This window comes from Molossus molossus, unplaced genomic scaffold (assembly GCF_014108415.1).
Source record: "Molossus molossus isolate mMolMol1 unplaced genomic scaffold, mMolMol1.p scaffold_m16_p_4, whole genome shotgun sequence".
NCBI lineage: Eukaryota > Metazoa > Chordata > Mammalia > Chiroptera > Molossidae > Molossus > Molossus molossus.
This window is the reverse complement of record NW_023425377.1, coordinates 109,815,303-109,833,608: the sequence shown is the minus strand read 5'-3', so window position 1 is coordinate 109,833,608 and position 18,306 is coordinate 109,815,303. Positions and strand designations below refer to the sequence as shown.

At 49.6% G+C, this 18,306-nt stretch overlaps 1 protein-coding gene across 2 annotated transcripts in view; it reads right to left on the bottom strand.

The window, feature by feature from the left end:
- Positions 1-18,306, bottom strand: part of SLC10A7 (solute carrier family 10 member 7) — a 219,334-nt gene that overhangs the window by 8,958 nt on the left and 192,070 nt on the right. The window lies entirely within an intron of this gene.

Here is an 18,306-nt window from a genome sequence, read left to right as displayed (position 1 = left end):
GTGCACGCCAGGCAGGCACTTACACTTTCACAGGGCCTTTAAGTGTTGTGCTGAAAGATGTTTATAAAACATTAATCAAAAAATGCCTCTTTAATACAGCGCGCCGTCTGGAAGACGTTAGAAGGTGCGCACTGTAAGTGGATTCTTCTGACTGAAGTGATTCCACCGAAAGGCTTCCCTGATGCTCCCCAAGCACACGGCGTGGAGGCTGAGGTGCCCCCGCACGCTCCCTTCCCGCACACCTGGGAGCTCTCTCGCGCACAGCCAGCCCGTTCCCTGTCACTGTGACGCGCGTCTCAGACTGCCTGACAGGGTTGACACGGCAGCATCTTCCACACACAGCTTTCAACTGACACCTGCCCAGGACCTTCAAGAGCGAGCTTTCTTCTTCTAACAAGCAAGGAAGGGCTTTCTTTTATCCTTTTCTTTGAGTCTTTTTTCCCAGGACGGAAAGGATACAACAGTACTCGCCAGAGCAGCCCCCGCCCCCGTGTCAGATCCGTGTTCTGTGTTCTCCGAATCACATGTTCCCTTCGCAGTGGGCCCGGGTTCCAGGTTACTGCTTTCTGGTGGGTGAACTGACTCTGATTTTTCCTTGAGAAACAGACATTTTTCTTCCAAGATTAAACACGGACCTTTATATAATTCCCACTGAAGACAGATTTATTGTTTGCAATGTAAAAACTATTAACTTTATATCATTATTTAGAGTTTATTTTACTTGTAGGTACACAATGTTCATTCCATCCATCCATCCATCCATCCATCCATCCATCCATCCATCCATCCTTTCATTCAAAAAATACTTTTGGGGCCCCTGCTGCATGTCAGTTCCTGTTTTTATGCTGAGGACGTAAGGAGAAGAACACAGTCACAGTCCCTGCCTTCTGGGGGCCCTGACTACCTTTTCCCCAACTAGGGGATGAAGTAACCCCTCCTGTCACGGGCTTACCCAGTTTCTACAGCTCAAACTTTGGGGATGATCTCTGACTAATCCCGTTTGTGTTTCTAACTGTGCATGAAGTCACGGACCCGGCTGATTCTTTCCTCCACCCACCATTGTCCTCCCCCTCAGTTCCTAATTCAGCTCCTCATCAAATCAAGCCAAGATGACTCTTCAGATGCTTCCCTTCATCAATCCTACAAACGAGTCAGCCCCATCTTCCTAAAACCCATTCATTATAGCCAACACCCTGCTCAAGAATTGCAATGACTTCCCAGTGCCATCCATCAAATCCTCTGCCTGCGCAGCTGCAGAGAAACCACTGTCCTACCACCGTGAACCGAGTGCTCACAGCAGCTAAGTGCGCTGCCTGCATTATCTCATTTAATCCTTCCACAGCCCTACGGTGGCACTTTTCCCACTTACAGAAGAGGCACCTGAGGCTTGGGGCAGTGACTTGCCGGCCATCGTACATCCGCAGGGCAGGCGAGAGGGGCAGAATGAGACCCAGTCTATTTACTGTTAATCACTAAGCTATGTGAACGCCATCAAAGCAGACTTCCCGCGGCCAACTGCTGTCAGGGCTCAGGCCTCCCGGTACAGGCTGCGCTCCCCTGGGTCTTGTCCTTTTCTCTCTGTGCTGAGCCCTCTGGGTTCCCTGGGCTCAGCCCTGTGTCTTCCTCCACCGGAGGACGGTCCCACGGATTCTCCCCGGGTGACGAAGACAGACGCTCTTCCTCGTTGTAGCCCGTAAAGTCGGGTTTGCTAGTGGTGCCTGGTTTCCTTTAGTCCAGGTCTTATTTTCCCCTGAACACAGGCAAAGTATCATCTTTTTCTTTTACTCCCCTCAGTGTTTCTAAGCGCAGGGCGGGTGCTCGATACACACATGATGACTATGTAGGAGGAGGTGCTGAAGTGACGTCTCCTGTTGAGAACAGCAGGACTGGAACACGAGCTGCTTCACTAGGCGCCAAGGGGACGCTCACGCGCCCCTCGGGGAGAGCTGTGTTCTGCAGGGTCACCATCTATCTGATACGTCAGGAAGGAAAGAAGCTGGGCTGCCGCGGAGCAGGAGCTGGAAGTGATGGCACCGTGGCACGGGGAGGAAAACACCGGAAACACCCCGTGTCCTTCGCAGTCCAACGTTACACTTACTTCCTCCGTGGCCGAGAGACGGGTTCTCCAGTCACCTGGGCCCCTTCCTGTCTCCCAAGTACCAGCTCGCCTGCGTTCCCAGGCGCGTTCCCACTGGAGTGCTTGCTCGGACTCTTCCCCCACTTCCTTCCGGAGGGAGCGGCCGGCTCATCGGACTCCAGTGGCTTCTCTCTTTAGTTGCCATGGTGATTGCCCACGTTTGTTTAGTTTGTTCTTAGTTGGAAGCATCCATGACTTGACTATCCAGATGCCCCACACATTGTTATCTGAATTCCCTCTCTTCCTTAGTGACTCTCTCGGAAAACCCACGTTCGCCTTTGCAAGTCATCGGAGAGATGGTCGCCCCAGTCCAGATGTACTCCGGGGAGGTGGTCAGTGTTGAGGAACAGGCCTCTCCTCGCCGGCATCACTGACGCCAGGCTCTGGGTCCCCTCCCCAGCACACAAGGGCGCCCACGGTCTCTCTCAGAGAGACGGTCACAGACCGGCCAGCTCCCTGGCCCTGCTTTGTCTCGGTGGCTACACCAAGGGGCAGTCACAGGCCACTTCTGGAGCACGAAAGGATACATGAAAAGGTCCGACCACAGTCTGGAATTTGGTTAGGAAGGGCTGTCGTCACGGTTCCCCACAGCGACTGGTTTTCAGCAGTACAGTGGTCGCTGGCCGGCGCGATCACTGGTCCCGTCCAGGGCGGACAGGGCGGCGCCGCGCGGGAGGAACGAGGCCTGACACTGGGTCAGAAAGCCCGGGGCTGGGACGCCACACCCACCACTACTGCCGTGTGACAGTCATGGGGCAGGTCACTGAGCCTCAGTTTGCAAATCTGTAAGATGTACCTACTTTGTACAGTTTAAAAATAATAATAATAATAAGTGAGAGAATACACCACGTCTGGTCAGTAGTAAGCCTGCATCCTTACGTGCTGACACTGCCGTCGATACCATGAGCAGATGGCAGAGCGTCTTCATGGGCGTGTGCTCACCTCCAGGGAGAGGAGGGCCCAAGCCGGAGCCAGGCAGAGACCGCCGCGCACCGCTGTCCGGGAGTCACCGGGCCAGGCGGGTCAGGGGCCTGCGCCATTCAACTGTTAGGGTGGGTATGTGAGACAGGCCGCCTGCCTCCAGGCTGCGGTGTGGCTTGGCCTGCGGTCCATCAGAGGCTCGCGGGGTCGGAAGAGCTGCCCAAGGGGTGGCCTCCTGGAGCAGGTGGTGTGAGTCTGCCTTCTGCTCGTCATCCTGGCTATTGTAGGGCTGCCCCCAACCTACTTTGGAAAATTCCAAAGGCCAGGAAGTCAGCTCCCCGCAGACCCCGTCTGGAGGGGCGGGGTGTCGCAGACCGTGTGAGGCTCTTTCACGTCCATCTAGATGAAGGGCCTGTGGCTCCAACTGCACAGGTCGCACGGCCGCACCCTGCCAACGATCTCCGCTGCACCCCGTCATTCCACCTTGAACGGAAACCCCTCATATTATCTTTATGTGCACCCCAGCGTCAGCACCTGCCACTGCTTCATGAGACACAGAAAACATTTCTGTCCATTTTCCAGTCTTCCAAAACGAGGTACAACTAAAGCACATGTGCAAACGAGCTCTCGTCGCTCTCTCCGAGTGCCGGTGCGGGGCCCAGGAACCGTGCAGACCAGGAGCGCCTCCGAACCGTGGACCCACAGGCCACGGCAGCAGCCCCGATGTCTCCCACCCCGAGGCCAGACCTCCGGCAGACGAACAAGGCAACTGCTATGTGCCCCCAACAGAGCTGCACAGATTCTAATTCCCAGCCTCTGACCTGAAACATGTCCCCGGCTGTCTGTCTACAGCGCAGGAGAGAGAAAGCGCTGGGAGCCACACGGGAGTCACCTGCACGGTCTGTCTGCTGGCCCCGCAGGCTCCTGCTCGCTCCTGCCATCCTCTCCCCGTCTGGTGGGAAGGTTTTAAAGCTCAACTTCTCTTCTACGTAGTCAGAACCTTTTCAGTTGTGTGAAACAGATGTTTATGTGAAACTTCTCCGGGACGTATCCTTCCTTCACACGTCACAACCAGAATTCAAAGGTATCCCTTCATACAAAAGGGAGAATCAGGCCAGTAACAGGACAATCAACAAAGGTCACAGGCTAGACGTCTAAGCCACTGTGACGAGAAAACAGTAATTTTTCCAGTCATTGGGAGCTTTAGACAAAAGCAAGCAGCACTGGCGTTTTAGCCTCTGGGCAACCCCCTCACCCAGGACTTCAGAACTGCCTGGAGTCCAGGGGCATCTTGTCTCCACCTGTCTGTTGGTGAGGCGGAATACGGATTGCAGGAAATAATTACACAGGGCTTACTAGGCGTCAGACACTCTCTTGAGTGTGCAAAGATCGACTCATCCACTCCTCATGTCTACAATGTGAGTGAAGCTACCTCTACTATCTCCATTTTCCAGATAAGGAGACTGAGGCAGCAGATGATTACAAACGTCCCCAGGGCCACAAGCAGCCAGTGACAGGCTGTGACTGCAGACAGGCTGGCTCTGTGCTCGTCATCCCACGTGCGTGTGCCCACAGTGCCTGCATGGTGCTTTGTCAGAGACCTTGGAGCCCCAGAGAGAAGAGATGCTTGATGACATTAACACAGTACCAGAGGGCAAGCCAGGAATAATAATATTTACACGGGAACGTTCTGAAAGGGAGGGAGGCCTTTCTTTCAACAAAGGGGTTTATGTGGCTGGTCTCTGACTCACTGGGAAGAAAAATTGGTTGATGACCATTTTCGGCCCCTTAGGAAAATCAGAGATCGTGGTTTTGCCTTCAGTTCCTTGGACTGTAATCCTACCACTTTGCTGAAGGTTTTATGTCAATAAAGATGTGAGATAGACCAAGACAAGCAGCTGGTGTTACTCCTGTGTTGAGACACGCATGTTCTGATTGGAAGAGATGTTTAATGGATGGCCTGAGCCGGCTCACCAGATGTTGGAATGAAACATTTAACTCTACCAATTGAAGGTTTCCGCCTCGAAAGATTAGGCACACCCTCACCTGTCTGAAAACATTGTAGGAGTAATTAGCAAGCGGGGAATTCAAGAATGAATTCAAGAAGGGACAGCCACGGAGCCTTCCACCGAATGTGGCTGTGTCTTCCAGGAGAAGTCTCCCTGTCGACGGAGACAAGGGGGCAGGGCAGGAGTCACAGTGATATATATACGTAACCTTTTATCCGTAACCTTTTCTTTTTTTTACTTTTCTAGGCCGTGAATGAAGAGTTGTTTGTCTTCTAAAGAGAAAATCTGGCTTCTGTTCACACTCAAGGGTGTGAGAATATCAGAAGTAAAACGGAGAATTTACATGACAAAAATAATGTGAAGTCACCAGAATACACTAAACACAGTCACCCACACAGACCTGGCCCCGTCTGACTGCTCTAGGAAGACGTGTTTAGTGTTACAGAATGTTTAGGTGTGTTTTTACATAAAGGAAGGAAAGCACTTGAACATTTTAAGTCTGAGGCAGAGACGCTGGTGGGCCCGACTGGTCCTGCCGCCGCCCCAAACTCCCTGTTCCCTCAGTTTTGCACCCCTAATCCTCTCAACAGAGAATGGTGGAACTTCCAGAAGTCTTCAAAAATCTTCATTATGTGGTAAATGTGAGGACGCTGTGAGCCCACGGAACAGGGATTATTTTCATGTACGTTTCTCTGTTTGTTTTAGCCACATGGCCGGTAATCACCACCGGCAGTGATTCTCTTCCTGATGGTGCCGTGCTTGTGACGGACAGAAACCTCAGAAAGATGCCTTCTGACAGAGAAGAACAAGGCAGCTTTGATCTGGGGATTAGAAACCAGTTATTTATCCTTAAATCCATCTCTTGAAAAGGCTCACTCAGGTTTCTCTGGTGTAAACGTGACCAGGTGATGACCTGCTAACCTGCTCTTGCCCTTCATTTATTCTCAGTGATACAAAAATTGGGGAGTTAAGAGCTTATGCAGAAGTCTGTTAGGCAGAGGAAGAAATTAAGAAAACCCTGGGAGCCATTTCTGGAAATAATGATGTTTTTCTAATCTCTGTTCTCCTTAACCTCTGAACACTTAACGTATCTAATCATAGTGCAGAGAATTGTGGATTCCACCAATCGGTACAGACAGATGACCGATTTTATGAACAAATACGTAGGTATAGCTCTCCCTTGCGTTCTTGCTGGAACAGGTAGACCTTGAAGGGCACATGAGAAGTGGCCTGGCACGTGGCCTGGCACGTGGCTACCCGCCCCAGCTGCGTGACCACCGTGTGTTTTTAAAAACTGGGACCCCTGGGTCCATCCTGAGAGGTCCCAAGTGAACGGGTGTGGGACGGGTCCGGCATCACCGTGACTGGACAGTCCCTAGTGATTCCAGTGCGAGCCAGGTGGAGACGCTGACCTGGCAAATGAGGGGAGCGAGGGCACTGGAGGACCTGGAGGTGGACAGACAGACGAGCCACTGCACCCCAGCTCTGCCCTTCACTCACTGTGAGCGGGGCCAGTGACCGACCCCCTGAGGCTTGCTTTTCTAGTTTGGACAATGCGACTGATCAGAACGGGTTGCTGGGGAGAACAAATGTGGCGATAAGGCATCGCGTGAGCCTAATACGGTACCTAGCGTGTCGTAGGCACCAAGTAATTGCCAGAGCTGTCTGCTTTTAATGTTTCAAAGTGTTCTCATGTCTATTTTCTGATTTAATGGTCGCCTCAACCTTGTGAGATAGGATTAAAACACAGGCTTGCCAGTGTGGATGTCTCTCTGGCTGACTTAGAATTCCATCTCATTTTATTATCGAAATAACCTTGTACCCTTTCTTGCCTCCGGACCGCCTCAGGGCTCAGTCCTGGGAGCCCTTCTCCCCTGTCCCTCCCACTCCTTGATCGCGTCCAGTTGGACAGCTTCGGATCACACCAGGGCTGGAAACTCCAGCCTGGGCCAGATTCTAAACTTAAAATGCCAGCTCTCCACTGGACGGTGAAGACACCTCAAATGAACATGTTCAAAACGGACCTCTTGATCTGCCCCACATTCAAATCTGCACCTTGTAATCTCCTGGTCCAGGAAAGGGCAACTCTCCTGCCGGCCCCTCAGGCCTAACACCTAGGAATGTCTTAACTCCTCTTTCTCAGATGCACACATATCATTTGTCAGCGAGCCCTAGTAGCTCTGCAATCAAAATATACCCAGACCCAGCGGTTCTCATCATCCCACTATCATCACTTCTGGCCTCACCACCCTGAACTGTTGTTGGGATTAAAGCCTCTTAATTGGTCTTTCTGTTTCTCTCCAAAGCACCCTTTCACCCTCCCAAACCATCTTTATCTAACACAACCACCATGGAAATACTCTCAAAGCATTCTGCGTGAAAGATTAGGTCCCTACCACAGCCAGGAAGGTCATACACAGTGTCACCCCCCCCACCCCCATGATTTCTGCCGCGCATCCTTTAACTCTCTCCTCCGCTCGTCCTGCTCCCTGAACACCAGCCCCTCCCTGCCAAGCACACTGTTGCCTCAGGTCCCTTGTCCTCGCTGTTCCCTTGGGTTGGAATCTCCTTCCCCTAAATATCCACCTGCTTCCTCTTTGCTTCAGATCTTCAAGCCTGAAAAGTCCTCACCTCCCCCTGCACTCCTTATTCTCCTTCCCGCTTTGTTTTTTCCCGTAACACTTACCACCACCTGACGTGCCATATATTTGGGTGTTTCTTTAAACCCAATAGAAAGGAAGCGAGGTAAGGGTGGACACTTGTTTGTGTTTTGTTCATTGCTGTACGCTGGAGGGTCAAAATAGGGCCTGGCACACAGCAGATGCTAAACAAACACCTGCTGGGCGCACGAATGAACCAGGTGAGGTACCTGTAAGGCATCTTTCCGCGGACGCGGTGCTCCCTGCACGTTTCTGCGCATGCTGTCAGGAGCAGAGGCGCTTGCTTCTCGTCAGCTGCCATCAGGAAGCTTGCCCGCACTGCCAGGGCCCTGGGGCCGGTGGCGCCCCACAGCCACACAGCAAGCCTGCAGAGGCAGCTCGGTGGCGGCACTGCCACAGCACCCCATTCCCCAGGAGTGGCTTCCTGAGACCCAGGAACCCTCTGAGTTGTGTCCGTTGGTACATCTCCTCGCCCCCAGGGCAACTTATCAAGACCTACTGAGTGCCCCACAGCTTCAAAACCGGGCAGCTAACGACATTCTGGCTGGAGCTGTTCGAATGGGACTGTAGATGGGGACAAGGAAGAGGCCGTGTCACCCTCGTTTTGCAGCCTCAGGTTCATTTCTTCATTTACAATCCATTCAATACACTGAAGCTGGTTTATAGTGTCTGCTTCCCTTACGGGAACTTCTGGGGACAGACATGAGCAAATAAATAATTGGAGAGATGCCATGAAAGGACAATGGCCACTCGTCGATCTCTGCTGTGAGCTGAGGCTGAAATGTAAACTTCCAGTGAGTGAGAGCTCCCAGGCGAGACCCTTCCCTTCCCTGAACAACCGTTGTCCTGCGATGTCCTGGGGGCCTCCATCCTAATATCAATCATCGTGAAAAACTGAGCCCTCCGCGGCGAAGGGAGTGCGGCAGTGCACAGGAAGCATGGACACTGGCCCCCTCCCCCAGCAACCACCCCAGTGGGCTCCGCTGCGGGAAGCTGACCACGTGAACGCTGGCCCCCTCGCTCTGCTCCACCCTGAGACGGAGCCACAGACGGACGGCACGCCACGCGCAGTGTTTCTAGAGCTCTGCTGCTGTGATGGGAAGGACCTGAATCGGACACCAGAGGCCTGGGTTTAAATCCTGCCTGTGCCACCTACCAGCTGTGGGATCAGGTGACCTGACCCTGACAGACTCAGTTTCCAACCTCCGCTTAAAATGAGGCTACAATAACCATCTCAAACGGGGGTTGGAGGTTTCAGGGAGGCAGGGCACATGAAGCCCCTTACAGTGCCAGGCACAGAGTCAGCACCCCAAAGTGAGAGCTCTTTTTATTATTAGAAACAGCACTGGGAAACAGTATTGGGGGCTCAAATTTCATAGTCGACAGGACAGGGAAAGGGCTTGTCACTGAAATCCTCCTGGGACTTTGAGAATGCTGACCGCTGAGGACGGCCACAGGGTCTGCCACTTCCCACCAGGTGGCTGCCCAGCCCTGCAGGGGCTTCCAGCTGTCTCCAGCTTGCTGACCAGGGCTCCGGTTGTATCTGTTTTGCTGACGTCTGGAAAGCGGTGATGCCACCACTGTCCCCTGTCTTGTCTTTCCACAGCATCATTCCCCTGTGAGACTGTTTCTGAAGAGTCATGTCCAGTTCCTTTCATAGGATTTCTGTGAAATTACTTCGAATATGCACACACATAGGCAGTCACCCTCAGCTTGCCAGGAAGACGTGGCCTTCGAGAAAGCAAGACTCACTTCTGGAGTGCTGGGTGTGACGGGCACTGAATGGATGGGTTTCTCGTCACCAGGTCAAACTTTGTACACACTGGCATCCTTACACATCCCAGTGCGGTGATTTAACCAGGTGGGCACAAAAAGAACTCTAGAGGACATTAGAAATTAAGGCAAAAGAGTGGGAACTGCAGCCACAGATTAGAAAAACAGGAGCAGGCTTCAGTCCCTCCTAGACACGACCATGCAGCCACAGAATGAAGAAGTGTGAGAGTCCTAGAAACCAGGGTCTAGGCCTCCTGCATGTTTTGTTTTTTTTTATCCTCACCCAAGGACATTTTTCCATTTTTTTTTGTTCAGGTAGAGTGGGAGGGAGAGAGAAGAACAGAGAGAGAGAGAGAGAAACATCGATGTGAAAGGGACACATCGAGTGGCTGCCACCCGCACAACCAATCAGGGCCGGGGACAAACTGCAACCGAGGTACATGCCCTTAGCGGGAACCGAACCCGGGTCTCTCTGGACCGCAGGTCGACGCTCTAACCGCTGAGCCAAACCGGCCAGGGCTCCTGCATGTTTTTTTAAAATGTTACTGTTTATTTAACTTTTTTACTGTACTCAGTAGCATGTCATGAGGTCATCTATATCCTAAGGACCTCCTTTTGGCTAATGATGACATGAAAAGTATCTAAAAGTGGGGTGCACTGTGGCCATGCTAAAGTAAACAAAACAAAACAAAAAAACTAACAACCCAGGTTGACCCAAACTGGTTCCCCCGTCAAAAAAAAAGCACCTACACGAAACCGGACTGAATGCTCTGCTAGGTCCAGCGCTTCCCCAGGAACCTGGGCTCGGGCCAGCACCTCTGCAACTTGGCGGTGGCTGCGGACGCACGTCCCGCGGTGGCCCTCAAACTTCCGTGTGCGTAATACTTTTTTTTGGGCTTGTCACAAAAATCAGACTCCTGGGTCTTAGTCTCAAAAACTCTGAATTAGGCCTCAGATGAAGCCTAGGAACCTGACTTTTTTTAGGCAGCAATGTGCTAGGATCTTGAGGGCTACCCTTTGAAAAAGGCTGACCTTACGGAGTCCCTCCGAATGATATTTCAGCCGCACAGCCAGACAAGTACTGGATGTTAGAACGGGAAGGGCCCTGGAGATCACCTAGTGTCGCCTTTTCGGCCAGGAGGCCCCGGCCTGAACCCGAGCCGCCCTCCCCACGGGACTGCGCTGAATCCCTGCAGCTCAGCAGGAGGGAGGTCAGACCTGGCCTGACCTCTGGCTCAGCCACTCGAGATCACGTGACCCTGGACAGCTTGCTTATCGCTGGAGAACCCCACTTTCCTCATGTGGGGTGTAAAACATTAATAAAAGTAAAGCAGGCAGCCAGAAGGGGGAGCTTCTCCCGCTGCATCAACCTGGAGGAACTCTTTGTTAACAGCCTCCAACTCCCTCTTCCTCTCCTAAAACTTCCTGTCCTTTGCTTCAGGGGACTTGTGTGTGGTCCGCCAGGGCCGCAGGCTCTGGATGAACCCATTTTGCTGAAAGGCTCTCTGGCTGTCCTGTTGTGTAAAGCCCGTGGGCGTGGCCGTGGAGGGCTGCGGCTGGCGCCCGTGGAGGGCTGTCGGCAGTGACCTACACCAGGACGGTCATGCAGATGCTCAGGTTCTCTCCGCAGACAGTGCATGTGGCCAAGAACCCCAGTTGGGGCAGGTCACCTACACCCACCACCTTGCCAGCAGGCTGGAAGGGAAGGAGCTGCGTGCTGAGCACAGGGGTGTTTGGACTCAGTGTGCATCAAACACAAAAACACTTGGAGAACCACCCTGCAAGCTCCCCAGCCCCGCCTTCCAGTGCTCTCACCCTGCGAGGGGTCCCGCCCGCAGGCACAGCTGCCCCGGGGCAGGAAGCAGTGACCTCACCGCCAGCCTCAGGCACAAGCCAGGCTGGAGTCTAGCATCCAGCAGATTATGGAATTTGCTGGATTCTTTCAGCGACTGGGAAGTGAGTGTCTCTCAAGTTCTCAGGCATCTATGCATAATGAGTCCACTCATCACGTTTATCATGGTACAAAGTAACACATCAGTAATTTCATCCATGAAAGCCTATTTCTGAATTCATTATGCTAATTAATAATGTCACCTGTTGGGATGATAGTGATAAAGACAACAAATCATTGTTGTAGCTGCTCAGGGTATTTCCTCACTGGTAAAATAGTGGCTGAACCCTCAGTGAGAATGTTCCATTCGAGCAACCGTGGGTCCCTGGCGCCGAAGTCTAAACTAACTAGTCGGATCATAACAAAAGTAGTTTCAGGTAAATTACTTCATCTAATAAGCACTTAGCATAGTGTCTGCCTATTCGGTACTCAATCAATGTCAGCTGTTATTATTACTACTACTGAAAATATGAATGGAGAAACAATTTTAAAAATAAATCAATAAAAGGCACAAAAACTCTGTTATAGAAGCTGAATTAATAAAATCTAAATGTAGATGGTCTTGTATTACTGAAAATAAAGAATTATTTCCACTCTTAATTTATCTTTGGTTCCTTCATGGCATCAGGAATTTGGGTTCTAGTTCAGTGAAAAAGGGACAGCAGAGGCCAAAGCCTGCCTGGTAACTATTTGAGGAAGAGGATGCAACCTCACCAAGTGAGGCATAAAGCAATATTTTTCAGACCTTGGGTTATGACCCATTACTGAGTTGCACAATCAACTGAATGGGTTTTATCTAGCACTTGGATACAATACGGAATGTGTCACATAAAGAGTGGATGCTGTTTTGTGAAACATTTACACACATGCATGTGTGTAATGAATTCCACTGTGCAATCTATTTTTACTGTAGCTTGTGCTTAAAAACATGGGACAGTCCCTGGCCCAGGAGATGTGGAGGAGGAGAAGTGTGGGCACCAGGACGTGGGTCGTCCAGGTGAGCATCTCCTAATATACACACACACACACACACACACACACACACACACACATATATATACACACACACACACACACATATATATTTATCCTCACCCAAGGACATTTTTCCATTTTTTTTTTTTTTATCCTCACCCGAGGATATTTTTCCATTTTTTGTACAGATTGAGTGGGAGGGAGAGAGAGGAAGGGAGAGAGAGAGAGAAACATCGACATGAAGGGACACATCGAGTGGCTGCCACCCGCACGACCAACCAGGGCCGGGGACAAACTGCAACCGAAGTACGCGCCCTTAGCGGGAACTGAACCCGGGTCTCTCCGGACCGCAGGCCGACGCTCTAACCGCTGAGCCAAACCGGCCCGGGCTCCATTTTTTGTTCAGATGGAGTGGGAGGGAGAGAGAGTGAGCGAGAAACATCGACGTGAACGAGCGAGAAACATCGACGTGAAAGGGATACATCAAGTGGCTGCCTCCTGCACGACCCAACCAGGACCAGGGACAAACTGCAACTGAGGTACGTGCCCTTAGTGGGAACCAAACCCGGGTCTCTCTGGACCGCAGGCTGATGCTCTAACCACTGAGCAAAACCGGCCAGGGCTCTCCTAATATATTATTAAGATGATTGGTACTTGAGGGTCAGCTCGGGGTCCTCCATAGAGGTTTTATTGTCTTTAATTACATTTTTGCTACCTGGAATCTGGAGCCTTCCTGGAGTTTTATTACAAAATGTAGATGTACTAGCAATGATTTTTCAGACACCAAATTCTGAGTCAAGAATTCAGTCCAAAACCCTGAGGACATAGGTGTATCACTTTGTTAGAGAACTTACATTTCTCTCTTCATGTGAACAGAAAACAGCGCCAGAGGACGGACACTTCCCCACTTCTGAGCATGTGTGAAATCTACCGGCTGGATTCCAGGGCATCTTTAAGAATCTGCCAACAGCAGAAGTCCCAGAACCGCCCTTCCTTACAGAGCTGTACCTCCAGGGGCAAACTGCAGGGCAGAAACATTCACGGCTTGTACCTTCTGTCTTTACTCTGGACTTCTACTTGGCGTTAGGAGTTTACTGCCAAAGGGAATCATGGCCCTTAGCTTGCAGGAATGGAGTGCAGACAGCGTTGACTCACAGAGGCAAGGGATGGCTCATCAAGACTACTTTAAGCAGGACACAACTTTAAACGGAACGCAATTTTTTGTCAGTAAAGAAAATGTAAAGAATGAGTGCTGGTTTGTGGCTGGGCCACATGGAAATCTATGTTTAAAACCATCTAATAACCAGCAACGCAATCAGAAGTACTTTTTTAAACAACTGATAAAGCAATCCAAGTCCATGCTGCGACTGCACAGTTACGATACCTGGACTCAGTACAGTGCTTTTTGGTCTTTCAGGTGCTTTGGTACCGTTACCCAGTGCAGTTCTGGAAGTTCTACACGATCTGGGATAAGTTGTTGTTGTTTTTTTCTATGTGTTCATTTCTTTGTATGCAAAACAGGATAATACTTACTGACTTGCTAATAGCCTGCCTTGTTCAGGTAACATGACTTAATGGGTTAAGTGCTTTTAAAAAATACTTCCCACTTGTATGAAGGGTAGTTTTATTAAGATAATAATCTTCATATGTCAAGTGGACTCACAGATAAGCTTTAGGGGGGAAAAAACCCAGAAAAGTGAACTTTCGTATTTCAATTCCATTTCCTCTTGAGAAAATAACCTAGATTCTATTAAATGATCCTCTCAGCCCAAGTTGTGGGTAATCGTTTAGCCTTCTTGAAAAGCTTCCAAGTAAAACTGAAAACAAGAACCGTTGCAGATTTTGTTTCTCGTATGAAAATCTTCAGAAAGTGTGATGCTATTTTCTAATCTTTTTAGGAAGAAGCAAAAGACCTATTTCCTTTCCTGTAACAGTGGAACATTATCTACAGAACCGCTCCTTTCGGCACAGAGCAGGGAGCCGCCGCTGTCCCGCAGAGCAGAGTCCCGCCGAGCAGAACACCAGCCGCCGAGCAGACTCTGAAAGCTGGAAGGGATTGCCAGCAGGTGATGTCCACCTGCTCATATCACAGCTGGGGAAACCGAGGCCAACGGCAGTTCAGTGAGGAGGGCCAGCTGTTGGTGAGACAACTGGAACCTCAATCCTGACTAGAATCAGGTCTGTGTTCCTTCTACTCTTTCCAGAATCCGATGTCTATGGAAAAGCTATATTCTTTTTGCTTAATGCTTAGTTTCTGGTCCCAGATGATGGAGCGTACATGTCGTGAGGGATAGCGGCGTGAATCACCTTGGTACACAAGAGTCCATAAGTGGTAAGACACACAGTGGACTTTCAATAAACGGTGATCGTGACACTGCACTTAAAGCTTACACGGCCTTCTTCCCACAGAGAACGCTTCTGCAAATAAGAAACAGGCAGGAAGCTCCTGGCTGATCGCTAACAGTCAGTTGGCGTGTTTTCAGAGTATATGCTTTCATTTTGCCATTTAAAAACACTGAAAACGAATATGAACATACACTTAAGGATCTCAAACACCATGAAACATTCTCTTTCTAGAAATGATGAGAAAGTTTTCTACATCTGCCAGGACTCTAGATAAGCAAAGTGATTTGAATACTCAAGAGAAAAGGTAAATCACACACTCCTTCCACAGGGCATCTGGGATCGAATTTCTTTCCTGATGAGGTCTATTGACCCCAGTGCAGGGGCCGTTGTTAGCTGGGGCACAAGCTGCTCTGCAGTCGGCTGCGTGAAACAGCTTCTTGTCGCCGTACAGGTACCAGTGTCAAGCTAGAGTTGACTTTGGGAGAATCCGTGGCCTTTACGGCAACCCCCAGCAAGGGATGCTGTCCTGAGGAAATGTAAAATTATCTCCAGCCTCGAGCTGCAACTACAGGCACCAGCAGACCCGCCCGCAGTGTGGTTTTAGATGGAGCGCGAGGCTCTGCGCTTCCTGCAGGCCTCCTCTTTCTTCCCGAGCGAGCTCCGGGGAGCGGCATCATGTCAGGCTTTCCAGATGGATTATGTGAAGCCATAGCTCAATGTCATTTTCAATAGGAAGCCTCATAATTAAAGGTCAAATAGTCACTTCATCTGCAATCAATCAATAGAAAAAGTACTAATACGAAGAACTAATCAATCAATGGCAAATGCACTAATAAAAGCAATGAATCAAATTCAGCATGTGTGTAGGTGCAAGTACCCGGACGAGACAGAGACAGGGCGAAAGCAAGAACAATAAAATAAATGGAGAGTGTACGTCCAAGAGAGTATTCAGAATGCTGCTGAAGCGATAGTTTTCACCTTTGGTTATGTGGTTACATGGGTACCACTTGGCTCACGATGATTTATTCTTAAATACAAATACTAGATGTAATAATGGTTTCCTAAGTATTCCACTCGAGGTGTGTGTGTGTGTGTGTGTAACCACTAGAATACTATGACAGTGACTGCCGAAGGGTTAGATGTGTTTCTCGATACCCAGTAGATACAATCTGTTGTATTTCATCTGCGTCAGAGAGGTGAGGGAAAGTGCAGCTCCAAGTGAAATTATCTGAAATTTCCTCCTTCCTTCGGAAACACGCACGGATAGCACTTAGTGTGAAGCTCTTTCGTTTCCATGCAGATTAGCAGCAGCATTGGGTCAGTGTTGGGACACATCCTCTGTGCCGGTGATGTCACCAGGGCCACCAGGAGGGGAAGCACACACTGGATCTTGTGAAGACTGACCCAGTAGATTTATGGGGCTCACCGAGGCCATTCTAGCAATAGGATCCGGACACCCCTTGCTGTATGAGAAAAGGAGGGTGCTCCTAGACAAGGGAAGCAGCAAGGAGGCTGACTTTGTACGTGCTGCCGGGAGACTGCGGGGGAGCCTGGCACGACCAAGGCATGATAAAACAGTCCCGCTGGGACCTAAGGTCCCTAATCTGAGAGCTAAGGAAACTGAGGCCTGGGGAGGTTTTAGAGGAAGAGTCAGGATGAGGACTGAGGTTTTATAGTTCCCAGAGAGATGACGTCCACCGTGTTACAGAAGTAACGCTTCACGGTTACTTAGATAACTATACCAGTATCGTGTTGGAGAATCTAAGGATCTGTTTCACGAGGGAACACTACAAAAGCAAACACAATCTGAGGTACCCCACCCCTTCTAACAGAACAGCTACATCTGACTGGTGTTTGGAGCACCTATCTGTCTGAAATTTAGCTTTCAGTAAGCAGCATGAACAGAGAGGAGGGCTTTGGGATTAAGAAAAAAGACAAGACATCAAGAACGAGTGAGCAGGTGTTGTGTTTACAGAGAAGACGGAACACTGAGCTGCAGTGTGCTTGGGTAGAGCTCTTTGCTCAGCTCAGCCGGCTTCTGCACAGATCATGGACAAACCAAAAGGTCCACTCTGGTTTTCCTGACAAAAGCAACGCCCTGTGGGTGGGGTTTAAAGCCCACGGGAGAAACGCTCAGTGTGCGTGCCAGCCACGGCTCAGCGTCTGCTCTGCGGACTCGAGCTCACTGGATTCCCAGTCGGGACTCAGGGGCATCTGGCACCACTCTGGACTCTCTACCTTTGTCACAGCCCCTTACTTTTTAGGAGACTGGGAAATCCAGACATCACATCACAATAACCACATGGGGCAAAGGTGTAAGATGATTTCTTTGAGGTCAACGATTAAACCACGCCTGTTACATGAAAATCTACAAGACAGGAGACTGGAACCTGGAAATGGCAACACATTCATAACTAATATAGCTAAAGAACTAATAACAATAGCTACTGCTTAAAGAGTACCTGCTGGGGGCGGGCGGCACACCCAGCTCTTTCAGTGGGCTGTCTTACTTAACCCTTAGCAATTTCCACACATTTTCACATGGGCTGACTGCCAGTTATGTGTAAGCACTGTGCTAGATACTTAACACATTTTATCTTTAATCTTTGCAATCACTTTACACCAAGTGAGTATTATACTGCCCCATTTTACAGATGAGAAAGCTGAGGTTCAGGGAGGTTAAGTGATTTGTCCAGGGTCACACAACCAGGATTGGAATGTGGCTTTCAGGGCTCTTTCAACTTCAGTTTGATGATGATTATAAAGAACACCTACCAAACACACTGCAACACACACACAAAAAAAACTGAAGCCCTAAATCACAACTCCTTAAAGAGTGTGTCCAATTTCTAAACCACTTTCCAAACTCGACAAGACCGACAACAGATGCTATCAGACAAATACGAGTGTGGTTAGTAAAAACGTTACAAAATGTCTTTGTTTTCTAGTTTCAGACTGAACTTCAACATGAGCAGACTTACAGCTATGCCATGATTCTTCATTCTCTTCAGTGAGTCACATGCCCAATGCGAAGTTTTCATTACGAGTTTTTACCACCATGTGCCTACTAGCCTAAGGAGTTTGTGAATGATGTGTATTGCAATAAAGTTTCTGATTACTCAATGACTTTTAATGACTGAAAACATGGATTCTGGGCCTAAACACATTATTGGGATAATGCCACTAAACTTGATAAAGCTAAGTAGAAATAGCGTTTTCCTTCCTGATCTATTTTTTGTCCATTAAATACTTACCTCACTTTAGGTGCAAATGAGATTGAGTTAATAATAACGATACTGTGTTTCTTTATACAAGTAACATAGCATTCTGAAATGAACTTCAAACCAATGTCAGTAGCAAATTAGAGAAACAACATTATTTCCACCTTGTTCCAAGCTTCCAGAAAATAAGCTAACATTTTCCAGGGGCAACTCTAGAGCTTCCCAAAGCCAAGTATTTGCCCATTGTGCACCCCCACCTCCAGCTTTTAACATTAACACGCTATAATGAAAACCTTTTATGAGAATCAAAACATTACAAATTAAGCTAGATCCCACATTTTTACATCTAGGGCCTTCAAAACTGGTTCAATCA